This window comes from Lepisma saccharinum, chromosome 19 (genome assembly GCF_977018435.1).
Source record: "Lepisma saccharinum chromosome 19, izLepSacc3.1, whole genome shotgun sequence".
NCBI lineage: Eukaryota > Metazoa > Arthropoda > Insecta > Zygentoma > Lepismatidae > Lepisma > Lepisma saccharinum.
In genome coordinates this window covers 25647560-25664321 of record NC_139247.1, presented here as the reverse complement: position 1 = coordinate 25664321, position 16762 = coordinate 25647560, and the positions used below count along the sequence as shown (strand labels likewise).

Genomic DNA, 16762 nt, shown 5'->3' with positions numbered 1-16762 from the left:
AAGTTCAAAAAAGGAAATTTTGACCTCAAAGACGCATCTCGTTCTGACCGTCCAGTTGAGTTCGATGAAGAGCGATTGAACCACCTGTTGCATGAAAATCCGCGTCAAACAACAAGGGAACTGGCAGAGACAATGGGTTGCTCCCACACTACTGTAGAGAAGCATCTTCACTCGATGGGAAAGGTTCAGAAGTGTGGAGCATGGGTGCCTCACACTTTAAGTGTCACCAACAAAAATCAACGAGCCACAATCTCCGCTGGTTTGCTTGCTCGGCACCGTGCAACCCATGGACACAAGGAACGATTTCTTCACCGAATCGTTACTGGCGATGAAAAATAGTGGCTTTACATGAATATGAAGCGGCGTAAGGAATGGCTGAGCCCCGGGAAACAAGCGACCCCACTCGCGAAACAGGAACTTCATCCGCGTAAAACGATGTTGTGCATATGGTGGGACTGGGAAGGGATTCTCCATTTCGAATTGCTTGAAAGGAACCAAACCATCAACGCGGAACTCTATGTGCAACAAATGGAACGACTCAACACGGCTATTCAAGAGAAAAGACCGAATCGGCAGTATGGTGTTCTTTTGCTGCACGACAACGCCCGCCCTCATATCGCCAATATGACCAAGGACGCCATTCAAGCTCATGGTTGGGAAGTGCTGCCACACCCACCATACTCTCCGGATTTGGCACCAACGGATTTCCACCTCTTTCGATCTCTTTCAAATGCTATGCGGGGAGTTTCGTTCAATACTGATGCAGAATTGAGAGCTTGGTTGGATGACTTTTTCGAGTCTAAACCACGTGATTTCTACCGACGAGGTATTGAAAACCTTGTTGAACGTTGGCAAAACGTTGTAAGCAACACAGGAGAATACATTATTGATTAACTACTTTTATCTGTTTATTGAAAACTAACCTTTCAACACCTTCCTTAGAAAACGGCGGGAACTTAGTTGCCAACCCAATAACTAAATATAAAGTAAAATTTTATATATAATATACCAATATATATATTATATGGTACATATAATTTCATAAATTTTATCAAATTTATTTATTACATATACATATATATTACAGTGCATACATGAAATAAAATTATGCATGGATTAATTTAAAATTTAAATATAACTAAATATAAAGTAAAATTTTATATATAATATACCAATATATATATTATATGGTATATATAATTTCATAAATTTTATCAAATTTATTTATTACATATACATATATATTACAGTGCATACATATTTATTACACACACACACACACATGAAATGGATAATGCGAAATATCCCACAAACGAAACGCTTTAGAAAGAAAAGTTTCAAATAATATGTAATTGGCTTTAAGGTGGAAAGCTTCAAGGTTTTCAAGGTCATATGAAGGTTACTTTCATTCTAAAGAGGAACTTAGTTTTTGCGTATTATTCTTATTTCTTATGCGAACAGGAAAAAACACCATCTGTAGAAACAATTTTTCAATGGAGCTCGTAGTTTCACAGATATTTGACAAGTAAAAGTTTACAGAAATTTATACTATTTCTTAAGCATTGAAATTATTATTCCGAAAACGAAATAAGTATGTAACTACACATTATAACTCCCCGATAGTGCAGTAGCTTTAGCTGTCACTTTGTATGCAAGGGGTCCGGGTTCAATCAGGGGTAGAGGCACATTCGGATGTGTAAGCCGCGAAATCCCGCAGTGCTGGAGGGTCCGGGGATGAGCAAACTTTTAGGGTGCCCTAGCCATTCCCTTTACATACTCAAATACGTGTAAGTAAAACAATTGATGTAATAATTTATCCAGCACCGCAGAGTAAAGAAGAACATACCACTGAAATGTTGTACGGTGAAAGGACTTGTTCATTTTAAGTTGGCTAAAATGCATTAGTTTGCGGTTAATAACTTTTGTTTAATATTCCATACCACTAACTGAATATTAATTTCTATCTAACCGCAAGTGTTTATTCCCTATATCTGTGGCATGGATCTTGCAGTAGAGATTCTACTGTACGTACTTAAGAGGTAAGATTTTAAACGGGTGTTACTACATGGCCACAGGGTCCAGCGATTAGGCAAGAGTAACAGAAACGCGACGCTAACAAAAATCAAATCGCACAAAGGCACTGAAGAAACTGAATAACAGCAAAAGCTTTGAAATGTCCTTTTACAAGAACGTGTCTTTCATATAGAAGGGGCCTTCCGTAATATTTTAATGGCGGGTCCACAATTCGCAGATCCGGCACTGATCTGTTGACGTTAAACAACAAAGTTTAATCGAAAGTATTTTAAACATTTTAACGATCAAGGGGGTTGCGCGTACGGGTGACAAATAGAACGACGGCAAAATCTGGAGAGGGACTGCACACGCAAAGGTATGACACTATACCACTACACCGTACATGGGTCCCATAGGATGATTAGATAATGCAGGTGATCCCAAGGGAGGACGGTTTACTACAACCATCAATTGTTTATCCCATTTCTATCTGCCTTCAAGTTCGGATTTAGTTTACTGTGAGTTAAAATTGATGCAACTGTCTGCAGAGAAAACGGTCGAATTGGTTGTTATTTATGGGCAGTGGCGGTGATTAGAGGCTGCGAAAGGAGGCAGTTGCCCCCCCCCCCCCACTTTTTGTCACTTTTGCTCCCGCACTATGGTAAACCATTAGTACCAAGGGAAATTAAACTGTCCTTGCCCCCCCCCTTGTTTTTGTACCTTGCCCTCCCTAGTTTTGGAAGCCTGTTTATGGGGAATATCTGAGAAAAGTGCAACAGGCAATTCTTTTGTGTGCCGAAAAGTTTCTGATTATAAGAACTCCATGGCAGATGTCATGTCATTTTATCGTGTTATGAAACAGTTTTCTAAAGAAGGAAGAGCCCAGCCTCCCGAAATAAAAGAAACGACTAAAATGCTGAAATTGCAGCCTTACCGGAAGTGAGTTACTATCCCCAGCTTGCGAATTAACGAGGAAGATGCCGGGCACTCCCCCTCCCACAATTACTTTCCCCGGCAGAAGAAAAAAAAATCATCCCTGCCAGGGATATTTTTATCCCCGTAAAAGAGAATGGAATTGAAAGCATATACGTAGTATACATTTCATAACTATGGAACAATCATCACTGAAAAATCATTCTGGAAAACAGTTACTTAACCTTTAAGGCAATTGTAATCTGCTTCGCGTCTGAAGTTTTCTGTTCGTTGCCAAATAAATTACAAAACCCTACCGTCATGGCAAGAAGAGTTAATTGCGTCAGCATTATTCGTTCGAGGGATGCAGATCTCATTTCTTGCAGCACGCCGTCATCGAGTTAAACGCATAGTAGATATTTGATCAAGTTCTCTCGGTGTTACTAGCTGAACAGAGGGGCAACCACGAATCTTTGTCTGGGGAGGGGTCAAGTATCAGGATAAACGTACCAATAATAATAATAATAATAATAATAATAATAATAATAATTAGTAGTAGTAGTAGTAGTAGTAATAGTAGTATCAAATACGTTATTTTCCTCGTAAATTAGGCAAAAAGGGGGTAGAAGTTGGTGCTAAAACATTTGTGTTCGGACAAATGATTTGAATATTTTTTCAACACGTTCAATTTCACATTAATAATGGAAAACAAGCACAGAAACTATTTTTGAAATACAAAAAATGCTTGATACATGCATTCCAAATATAATTCTCTTTTACATTAACATGCATAACTTTCATGCACGACATATGTTTCACACATATGGGTCAATCCATATGAAATCATACCAGCTGGTTGCTTGACCATTTTTAAAAAAGTTTATTTTTCGAGTGGTGTGAGCCTCATATATTGACAGTTCAGAACCACTCTTGAGTTTATCATGCTCTTAAAGAAAACCCACAGCTGAAAAAATCTCAGCTATGTGAGAGAATGGAGTGAAAGGCCAGGAACTAGAACTGATGGAGGTCATCGGATTCGTGTTCAGCTGTGGGTTTTCTTTAAGAGCATGATAAACTCAAGATCGCGCAGTACTGATGTCTAACACATTCATCCCCATAATATTCCCTCAGTCTCAGATGAATGTCAATTTGTAGCACATTTTCTGCGTTTAGAAACTCGATCACTGCACGCTACTTCAGGCGCTTCACCAACATTGCATGGTTACATGCTGCCATTTTCCTCGCAATAGTTCAGCACCCCCTGGCGATAGAAGTTTGAAACCTGCAATGGAGAAGCTGGAAAGTCTTATAAGTGCAATGTATGGTTGCTCAAAATCCAAAATGCGTTTACAAGGTAACAAAGAAAATAAAAACATAGGAAGCGTTACTTTTCAGCACGCCCTCGTATATATACTTTATTGTAGATCTATTTCAGGATTGAAATGTTGTTCATTGACATTCCAAATTACAGTTTGCAGAATTTCAACACAAAATGTTAATAAGAAATGAAATTAGGCATGCCATATTTAATGCAAAATGTTGAATTTTTCACGAGTTTTGTATCTCCTAAACCAATTAAATCTCAAACTCAAAATTTTTACTGAAGTTACGTATCCTGAAGTACTGTATTGTGTACAAATTTCAGATTTTTAAACAACTGCCCACCAGAGATATTTAACCCTGAACTTGGATTTTTTTTTAACAAAAAGTACATGTTTATGACCCTGTAGAAAAACAAATATTAAAGTCTCAAGCTTCAAATAATTTTGACGTACTCTATTGGTACACAGGTACTTGCACAAAAAAATTCAAGTGTCAAGCAAACTGCCTTCCCCCTCAAAAAAATGTCCGAAAATGTCATTTTGAGCGATTAAAATACACAATTTTAACCTTAAAATTTATTATGAAGGAATAATATTTAGAAAATTACACAGAAATATAATTGTAGCCTATAATGTGCTTAACATCACAGATTTTGTCTGATTGTCATAGGACTTACCAGAGCTGAGAAAAAAAAAGTTACCGCTGATGCTTACGAATGGAGAAAATGACGCGCGCCATGATAAAAAAATGCCCGCCATCTTCAAATCGGTGATAGTAAAAATAAAATAAGAGTGGTTCTGAACTGTCAATATATGAGGCTCACACCACTCAAAAAAAACTTTTTTAAAAATGGTCAAGCAACCAGCTGGTATGATTTCATATGGATTGACCCATATGCAACATGGAGCGACGTGGACACTAAATTGTGTACGTGTTCAAAGTTTATTTAATACATATTACATACAACATATATTATTAAAATACATTACCCAATCAATTTATCCATCTCATGATAAACCAAATGCAAAAATTACATAAATTGTCTCTCAAATGTGCACGCTCCCTTTCCTTAAAACAATTGTTCATGCATTTAAGACAAAATCAATTCAGACAAGTCTTATTTTTCTCTCTGGTAATTTACAGTGCATTACAGAAAACAATTACATATTGCGAGCGAAGCAGGCAAAACATTTTCTAGCTCCCATTTTTTTGCAGACTGAAATCAAAATTGATTTAATAGGGCGCAAATAATTTCACGCGGCGTCAATACACTCTCTCTTTTACATTTTTTTTTATTTAGATCGTTCGGAGCCCAGGGCCGGCACTGGCCCCTAACTGCGGGTCTGAACTTGGTAAGACTAATGCCCGAATCACACGGAACTGAATTTCCAGTAGAAATGTCCTAGTTGGCGCTGGACTGGCTACACATCTGTTAGTTTTCGCCTCACACAATTCTTGTTACCGTACTTGTCGGTATACTTTTGTTCTCATAACACATCGCCCTTAGCAGACAATCTAAAAAGATGGATGGGCATTTCGAAGAACGTTGTAGGAGAATTACTGCTGTATTAAAAAATTAAAAAATAAAAGTATGGACTAGAAATTGGCTCGAATGAAAATATGGTAATTAATGCGAACTGAACAGGTTTATTAACGAACTCGGGTATGCATTTTCATACAGGAGATTCACAGAATTCATTCATTAAAACAATATTTTTTCAACTAAATGTATCAAACATGCAATGCACTTGTAATAATAAGGATTTTCATTATCGGCTAATCATATTTATCACGTACAAATCTCATCGCTTTGCATAAATACCTAACGAACTGAACACGAACGCAACTCATTTCACTTAAACTCGGAAACCGCAGACAAAACATTGCCTTCGGCAAACTCACAGATTATCTTCACATGGCGAAATTTTGCTCTGATTGGATGTACCACAGAATCCAGTCGAGGAGAGCCACTTGCAATTAGAACATGAGCCATGATCTATTCCTCAAAACCAGTCAGTCAGCCATCACTTTTGGTCAGGTACCCAGTTCAGCGCCAGCTGACTTGAAATCTAGTTCCGTGTGATTCGGTTATTGCGAGCGAAGCGAGCAAGAAAATTTTACGAAAAGTATTTTTATTTGCATAAAATTTGAAGTTGTGGGCGGTAATTAATGGCCGTCAATGTTTGCCTCCCTCCTTGTTCCCCTAGAACTAATTTTCGTCCAAGGTTTGGGAGCAATGACCCCCACCTCCTGTGGTTGCGCCACGGTTGCTGAATAGCTCTTTTTTGGTATGGGTTTGGGTTTTCTAAGAATCTAAATATACTGAGGGTTTCTAAATTACGTCTAAATACTATCACAAGATTTAATGTCCTAGGTACTTAGAGCTCGCAGGCAACAGCAGAGTTTACTAACTGGTAACATACAAATTTGCATATCTAAAATAACCTCTCCCCCGGGTAAGGAAATCACAAATACGATATTGATTGGGGATATCCCCCCCTTCCACAGCAGAAAGCTTAATTCGCACACTGACTATTCCCATGTATGTTGTCAAGAATTAGCTATCAATGCAAGAATTTTTAAAAGCAATGTTCTTAGAATAATGAAATGGTATAAATTTCATCCGTACCATCTGTCGGTATATCACAAACTACACGTGTATAGAATAATAGATTGTAAGAGGGGACACACAGGACAGACTTCGGAATAATAACTTTTTTCTGTTCGTATTAATTTTCTGACGAATGTACTTTGGGAAATCATGGTGAAGTAAATCGGCATAACTGGGCTGTTTACAATTCACATTGCTTAAGGGAACTGGATCATCAGCGATCCTGTTCTGTGAATGTATGGGGTGGAATGTTTGGAGTTAAGGTAATTTGGTCTCTCTTATCGACTGCCAAGTCCTATATGTGTTTTTAAACATGGAAAAATCGTCCTATCGTTGGAGAGTAGATACCAGTACAGTTGCCGTTTTTGGGAGAGTGTATTCGAGAAATAATTTTTTCTTTACAAGGAAAGTTACATTCACCAAACTCTGCAAATAATACGTATGCAACCCAACACAGCAAACGCTTGCTCTGACATAACTACCAGGGGCGCGTGGCAGGGTTGCCACTAGCGTTCCTCGTTAAGAGAGACGACTTGAAAACAACAACCTGGGAGTCTTGCCTGAGCAAAATCCAAAACATTAATGATACTTGCGATGTTGTAAGAAGCATTGACAGTATTTATAAACTGACCAAGACAAATAATGGGCAGACTGAAATTCAAGATTACGTACTCATTCTAAAATATCTCCATAATTGATCGATTGATTTGGTTTATTTTAATTTGCTTTTCTGCCACCTTTGACTAATCGCGAAGATGAGGATGATAGCTATGATGAAATAACAAATGACACCATTTTCTAGGCCGGGATTTAAACTCGAGACACCTGGCGCCTTGGCGATCTTTGCTAACAACATCACTACGGAGTGTTTCGTGTATCATGCATATCAAAAATTGCAAGGGCCACGTAAGATACCGGAAATCCACGAACGAACAAATGTAAACATGATGTGTTTGCTGCCTCGTTTCGAACTCGCAGACTGTGATGTTATTACAATTTATTTGAAAATTATTCCTATCTTTGCTACCGTTATTGCTAATCGTGTTAGTCTCATTAGGCGTCCCCGATGGCGCAGTGGTAGCGTCGTCGACTTGTAATCAAGGAGTCCCCGGTTCGATACCCTGTGGAGGCACAGAGTGGTTCGAATCCCACTTTAAACTGTAGCTCCAGTCCCAATTAGCCTTACTGTGCATAAAATGGACTTGAAACACCCAATCAATCAATCATAAGGAAATAATTGCAAGGCTCTTTTAATTTAATGATTCATTGATTGATTGTTTTGATTTATTTTACTTCACTTTTTGTGCCACTTTTGGCGAATTTGCGAAGATTGGGATGAGTGATGATATGATGAAATTGATGAATGGACACTCACAAACATTCATACCCAAGCCGGGATTCGAATCCAAGACTCCTGGCATCGTAGCGCGATGTTCTAACCACTCCACCACAGACGCCGACTTTCAATTTAATGAAAAACGTCGTTTAGACATGAACAAAATTCACACATTAAAACGAGTACTTATTATGAACCAAAGCCAAGAAATGCATACTTATGCTGAACTCGCATTGCACATTTGCGCCTTATTTACATTTGTTCGTTAGTGGATTTCCCGTACCTTACGTGTCCCTTGCAATTGTTGATATTGCATGATACACGAAACACTCCGTAGTGATGTTGTTAGCAAAGATCGCCAAGGCGCCAGGTGTCTCGAGTTTAAATCCCGGCCTAGAAAATGGTGTCATTTGTTATTTCATCATAGCTATCATCCTCATCTTCGCGATTAGTCAAAGGTGGCAGAAAAGCAAATTAAAATAAACCAAATCAATCGATCAATTATAGAGATATTTTAGAATGAGTACGTAATCTTGAATTTCAGTCTGCCCATTATTTGTCTTGGTCAGTTTATAAATACTGTCAATGCTTCTTACAACATCACAAGTATCATTAATGTTTTGGATTTTGCTCAGGCAAGACTCCCAGGTTGTTGTTTTCAAGTCGTCTCTCTTAACGAGGAACGCTAGTGGCAACCCTGCCACGCGCCCCTGGTAGTTATGTCAGAGCAAGCGTTTGCTGTGTTGGGTTGCATACGTACAGGATAGATTTAAGCGCTTATAGCGCAGAAACTCAGCGCTTTCGAGGTAAACTTTATAGGGAAAAGTTACTTGTTTTTATGATATTTGAATTTTTCTAGCAAGATCTATAAAATGACCGTTTTAAGAAATTTATGTCTCCTTTATAAGTAGTATTAGAGATAATCCATGAAACATGTAAGTTGTTCGAAAAATAAACTTTTGAAAATGCCGTAAGAAGAAAAGGGTTGCAACAAAATTACATGCATACCTGCTCGGAGGCAGGGCCGGCGGAAGGGGTGGGGCGAACCGTGCCACCGCCCAGAGCTGAAAATTTTCAGGGCGGCAAAATTTGAAGAGAAGAAAAAAAATTATGCCTATAGAAAACTTGAAAGTTGTAATATTATATTATATAACTTGGAAGTTAATAAATGCCAACCCACCGTTTTGAAGGAACAGATGTTGGAGAGTAGAACAGAACACTTTAAAAGAGTGCCACAAGGTGGGAAAGCAGATTCGATGCCTTAACTCCGTTGAGATATCAATGGGAGAGGTCTATGATGCGCTCCTTCAAATAATTGGCGACATAAAACTGTCCAAATGGTCGGACGTGAGGCTCAGTGTATTGCAAACCAGTTTCGTGGTTTACGTTCCTTTGCTCACTAGTTATCTGGTATAAAGTTTTACTCCACATATAATGTAATGAGCAAATGTCTACAAAACATTAATCTACGATGTGATAGATGCTGTTAGATGATTTCTTGTAAACAAATAAGCGCTTTGAAGAAAGCAGGAGTGATGAAAAATTTCAAAGTTTCTTAGACGCCACTTGGCAGTCTGGAGCTTGACAGAGCCTCCCTCCCTCCACTCGTGGAGGCGTCGGGGGGGGGGGGACTCGTGAGTTCCGGTTGATGGGAAAGAATTGGCATCGAATTTAGATATAGATGATCCAAGGATAGGCAAAACTGTACATTGCCGAAATCGAAAGAAGAAGCAGTTTCAGTATGAAGAAACTGTTGAAGATCCACAAAAACGGTACAAAGTTGAGTTTTATTACCAGGTCCTAGACAATTATTTTAGCTCTAAGAGAAAGATTTCAGCAGCTTAAACATAGTAAATTTTCAATTTGTTTTATGATATTAGTAAGCATAATGACATGTCATCTGATCTTTTGTCTGAAAAATGTAGAAAACTTGCCGGAATGCTAACACACGAAGGTTACTGAATTAAAAGATGAACGAAAATTGCTTTCGGCCATAATAAAACAATTACACCAAAGGAGACCTTAAACTTATAAAGGGTCATGATTTTGCACCTAAGGCGAGTATAGAACTTCGAATTTAATAACTTTGTCGGTAAGTGGCGAAGAAAGGTTTTTAGGAAATTAAGTCTAATAAAAATACTGTCTTCGGTCAAGCATGTCTGAAACACACTTGTTTCCATTTTATGCAAGATAAAATTATACGAAGAAGAATATTACATGCAAAGGTAAAGGTAAAGTCATGAAGGCACATTTAGGATATATGGGGGTAGCCACACACACTCTCGATCTCGGCCATTTTGGAGGTGATGTTATCAGCACCACTCTCCGGCCGCCTTTAAATACTAGGGTTTCCCCCAGGTACATACATTAATTTGAGTTTGGGTTAACCTTCGAGTCGATTTATGCGGGGACAATGCAGGAAGGAATTTAGATCTTATATCACGCACACGGGAGAACCGGGAATATTACATGTAATAATAATAATAACCCACAGCGCGACAGCCCTTGGAGGGCCTTGGCTGGTCTCGCTCCCACACTGTTCCTCCGTCACCTGTTATAGCATGGAGATCTTAGACCAGTATTGGGGTGACGGGTGGTCAGCCCGACGAACCCCCAACCGTTGTAGGTCTTCTCGACCGGGTTACCGCTCACTCATTCGGAGCTCCCCAATTTTCTCACGATGGTGGGTTGCCACGGCTATACGTAGGCCGAATAAATTCCGACCAGAGCCGGATTCGAACCTACGCCGTCCCGCAGCGAACGATCTCAAGACGAGTGAACGCCTTAACCCGCTTTTTTTTTTGAAAATAAAGGAAAGCACCCTATGCGGAAGCTTCCCCCATCACACTTCATTCACTCATATCATTTCATTCATATTTCAATTTCAGAACTTTTCAGGACAGACAATCACAAACATCCATGTCCGAGCCAGGATTCGAACCCGGGACCCCTGGTGTCGTAGCGCGATGTGCTAACCACTCCGCCACAGGGGCCGACAACCCGCTCGGCTACGGAGGAGGACTGAATAATACATGTAATTCTTGTAAAAGAAATTAAATCATATATCACAGGCCTACAACGGTAAACATATGAAGTCAAGCCTTGATTTCTTTCCGAATACTTGTTGTATTAAAAATAGGTATGAGAGAGAGAGAGAGAGAGAGAGAGAGAGCGATATATCCTATTGTACTTAATAGTATTGAAATAGCGTAACAAGTCTCATTATTTAATTTATACTCGTAGTTTGATATTTAACTGAGGAATATGTTGATTTTCAATTTCCCGTTGCTGCGTAATGATGGCGGTGGGCGTTCGAAAGGGAGCGGCATCTGCCGCCACAGCCCAGGGACTAGGGCCGGACCTGCTCGGAGGACGAAACAAAAGCTGATAATTTGGTCAAAATCCGAGGGGTAGGGTAGATGGTCCGTTGACCTGTTGAGTGAAATGTTGCATAATATAAAAGAAACAACATAAATATTGAGTTTATGTGGGCATTGCGTGATTAGTATGTACTTGATGGGCCAAGAGTCATGATGGAGTCACGATTTTGTTACAAAGTAAAATATTTCACACCCAGTGCGGGATCCATACACCGCGAAACCCCGCAATGCGGTGTGGTCCGGGGTTGACCGAGCCTTTAGGAGCCCTTGCTATGCAATTTACATACTCAAATATGTGTGGGTAAAACAATAAACGTCATTTTTCCAGCACCGGAGAGCAAAGAAAAGACCACCGAAATGTATTAAGGTGAAAGTATTTGTTGGAAAAAGGCTCGAAAGTCCCGTGGATAGAACGAAATTACTACTTACTTTGGTGGCCCTCAAAGCTGATTTGCTTACTTAAACAATACTGCATACCCAATCCACGGCATGGCGAAGTGATATCAAAAGCAGATTAATTACAGAAATATTATGAAATAAGTATTGGTCCATCATTACGAGCTGAATTGTTGCCCCTTTAAAGTGATTTTTCAAAAAGTTTCATCTGCACATGATATTACAAATCTTCTGTAAGAAAAATATGCACGTACAATACAATTCTACCGAACTCTCCAGAGGTATGCCGGCCTGCTTGACAGAGTGGTTAGCACAGTCTGCTACGACGGGGTTTCGGGTTTGAATGCAGGCTTTGACGTGGGTGTTCTACGTTTCTTCCTAAATTTCATCCTAGTATCATCATCATCCTCATGCTAACAAAACTCAAATAGTATTTTGTCCCAAATGTATGTATGTATGTATGTATCTATGTGTGTGTGTGTACATTCACTGAAGAAACTGAATAACAGCAAGAGCTTTGACATGTCCATTCACAAGGGGAATTTAGTAATATTTGCGGGAGACACAAAATTTGTGGATGCGGCACTGTTGGTCACATCCCACGTTTTACACAATGAAAACCGGTTAGACGTGCTGGAAACGGCTGTTCCACGACTAAAAGGAACGCAGACAGGTAGCTAAGAAATCCTGCCCAGTAACGAATATTTTTCCCTTCTTGTGGGATCCCACCAGACAAATGCTGCGTTCTTATCTAACCGAATTAGCTAGCGTTCGTCTTTGAACTCCGTCAGCGCCGTTAAAAGCTGCCATTCTCGGTGTTTCTGCCTACTTGCCTCAAGATATCTTTTAGTGGGTTAGCAGAGACCATTGCCAAGAATCCAACTTTGAGCAGAAAATGGTTGCCAACCTATCCTTAGACATTCGTATTTTTAAGTTATATGATTGATTATTTAACGTCATTTCTCACCGCCAATGTTTATTACAATAATGAGAATGAATGATGGTTAGATGGAAAGTAAAGCCTCCAAAAGCCTGCTCAGTGGCCGATCTTGTAAAGTGCTCGACTTTCTATTTCGTCACCGAAGTTCCCAGGATTTGATTCCCTGAGTCATCATCAGTTTCGCCTCGTTGATCCTTATTGTGATGTTAGTCGAAATGGTGGAAATGAGGCGTTAATTACAAAACAATGCAAATTCAAATGGAAGAACAAACACAATGTAGAACATCTCTTCTGGCTAAGATTCTAACCCATATCCTTCGGTGAACGTGACCAGAACGGGCAAAAAGCATCTTTTCCCATCTTGAGATGATCAAAGATGGCCGAGATCCAGAATGTGTGGAGCCCTAGCCCCACATTTTAAATGTGCCTTCATGGCACGATACTATATGCAAGGGGGAATTTTACCTTTTTGTCTAGACCTCAGCAATTTTATAGCATGGCCCCAGATTAGTTTATTTTTTTAAATAAGAATTTGTAATATGATACATGGGTTCGGAGGGGCATAAGGATAAGGCTAAGTCACCAATTTGGTTGTTCGATAACTGTAGAAACAGAATTTTCCGCTGAAATTCAGGTAGATAAGGCATACAGTGGTGGAATAAACGGCGTTAAAAAGAACATTTCCGTTGGTTCTTTTGGTTGGATTTTCTCTGCATTTCCCCTGCCATGAAATAAAATATATTTATCACAAGAGTTAATACACTGCTACATATTTGAATGCAAGTTTGATATTACTATACAGAGTATTTATTTCTGAAACTTGCTTCTGAAATGAGTACATACAAATCTAAACAAAAAGCATTCACAATATTTCGATACAACTTCATTGAACAGTGTAATCGACGGGATGCGTACCTCGCTTTTCAAAACCCGAAATTTATTTAAAATTTATTTACATGTAAGTTCAGGAACCTGAGGAAAAACAAATTTGGACAAAATGTAATCGGGTATGGTAGCAGATGGATGGTGACTTGTAAACATTTACTGTAACCAGACAGGAAAATCACCTATAAAAGTACTAAAGTATATTTTATTTGATAGTAGGCTACTTTGTTGCATATCATAGTTCATATTTACAACTGTGAGAGAAACACACAGACAGCATAATGATAAATTACATTCAACAGGGCCGCACAAGTTGTAATATGTTTATGAAACCAAACTCCGCATGGTGGTTTCTTGTTGGTGGGAGGGAGTGGAAGGGATAGATCAAGTGATCGTTAATGAAAATTTAGTAATTAATTACACATGTATCTTTTAAAGTCTACGTAAGTGTTACGCCCATACGACTTGTACTGAAAATGTTGAGCTAACTATATTGAAATCAATTTGAAGTAAATCTGTTAATTTTTTGATTGTTTATTAATAGAGGTTGCAAAAAAATAGATCTGCACATCTTTAATCATGTTCGAATAAAGAGAGAAAATCTCAAATATTTTTTTGAAAATGTTAATATTTTATTTCGCAAATAATTATGATTTTTAAACGAAACTTCTTCTTTGTTAGGTTTAAGAAGAAGAGCTGGTCAATATGACAATACAGTAAAAAAATAATCAGTGGAAAATTGAAAATATTTTTCTAATATAGACATGGGAATACGTTTGAAAGAAAAAAATAATGTAATTAGATATTGTATTTTATGTCTACATAGAATTTTAATAACCATCACGCTGTATCTTCAAAATTCAGAGTCACATTAAAATTATATTATCTTCTTTCTTCTTGAGTACAAAACCGGATGCGATTCAATCTATTGCTTCACATGTAATTTCTTATTGTCAAGGAGTCGGATGTTGTTATCCAATTTGTTACTTACAGCATCTTTTTGAGGAACTAGTTATTGTCTGGCCTTCCTTCCTTCCCTCACACACATTTAGAACTTCAAATCACAGGCTTTTGTAGAGTCATAGCTATTATCAACTTATATATGAAAACAGAAAATAGGATAATTGAAAAGAAGTGGGTAAGATCTACTAGTTAATAATTAGCTAAACGCAATGTAATGTATCGCAATTGATGAGCCCTTTCAACGGTGAGTGACAATGATAAATATAGCGTGAGCGGTTGACAGCTCTGACATTGAAAAGGTGGAGAGATAGAAGTAGTGGATTTTAAGACACGAGACTCCCAAAATATCTCGCATGATACGTTCTCTGTCGATGATACTCAACCAATCGAAAGTCAAAAAATCTATTCAATTTTAATTAACATAGATCTGAAACTTTACAGACTAAAAGCATGAAATTTGATGACTTCAAAACCTATACATATTCTCGATAATCTCTTTCATTTATTTGTTTTGGGGAACATTGGAAACAATTGAGGACTAAAAGTGGTAAACGTTGCAAGTGCCAAAAGCGAAAGTGTTGCAAAATCGCATCGTTCCGCACATCAGCCCGTAAGAACATGCACACTAGTGACCTTTTTACACGCCCTTTAAACTACTTAGTGGGTTACCAGCCGCATCTCAAGTTTACCACATTATAAAGCATGGCACATTTCACAGTTTAACGTGGAAAACGGTGTGTGAATTATAGTGACACTTACAGCGTTTACTAATTTTAGTGTTCAATTCCCATCTAGAGAAATGAGATAAAATTGGTCAGTGCTTAATATTCATAATAAATTTGCATGTATTTAGAATTAATTTACATATCATTAGAATAATTTGCATTTATGTATTTGCATATTTATAACTTTTATTAATGTTTAATTATTTATTTTATGAAAAATATGTATATAGAAAGTAGTTAGAGGTACTAAACGCTATGCATACTATCTTATGTTCATTAATGCAAAGTATGTAATGTATAATTAATGTGTATAATATTGAAAAAAGATTTGACGGTTTATGAAACGCTACGAATGGTGATAATGGGTGTTCATCAAATCACAATTACGATTTAGAACGGTCCCGGTACTCGAACCCACGATATGTACTGGCAATAATTATAGTATACTATGTAATAAATGTTATATATTGCGAGAGAAGTTGATCCGACACGCTAGTCAGAAGACGGTGATCTCCACGCAGGAGGTAGACGACAGAAGACTTTTGGGGAATTTGCAGTGAAGGTCAAATGACGTCAGAATGCCGGAAAAAATAAAGAACCCGATTGACCAATTAGGAAACGCGTCGTCAGATTTCCAGAACCGGTTTTTTCAAGGTTAACTAGAACGCAAGAACAGGGGAAAGGTATGCAACACCGTAGCACAGGACAAGGGAGGAATTGAACGAGACAAAAAGGATGCGCGGTCAAGGTCAAATCATTGAAGCTATGCGTCGCTTGTAGAACCGGTTTCCACCGCCAATTAATATTCCGCTCAGGGTTGACCTAAGGCACTGGATGCTTAAGAATGGAGGTTAGGGTAGAACGCTTGCATGTTAGAACATGTTTCTGTGAAAGTAGCCCGAGGTTAAATAGAACACAGTAGTGGTATTGATGCTATTATAAACCCGAGAAAGGAAGAGCCCCCCTCCAGCAGATTTGCTATACTTAAAACAAGCTCAACATGAGCATATGAGCTTTTTGCTCAAGTGTGGAACCCTGCCTAATCCAAGATTTTTGTAAAAATGCCCTCGGGAATTTTTTGTGAAAGGAAGAGCCCCTCAGATTGATTTGCCCATACTTACAAAAATTGCATCAGCCAGATTTTTGTCTATAAATTTGTCAAAAATTGATATTTTTTTGGCCACACCAGAAATTAAGCAAAAACCCATACCCACACACACACACCCACCCATATACACACATATTCACTTCTAGTTTAAGTTTAATTGATAAACAAGG

At 38.4% G+C, this 16762-nt stretch overlaps 1 protein-coding gene across 1 annotated transcript in view; it reads right to left on the bottom strand.

Annotated features, from left to right (window-relative positions):
• LOC146002812 (uncharacterized) overlaps positions 1–16762 on the bottom strand; it is a 424567-nt gene that overhangs the window by 29862 nt on the left and 377943 nt on the right. The window lies entirely within an intron of this gene.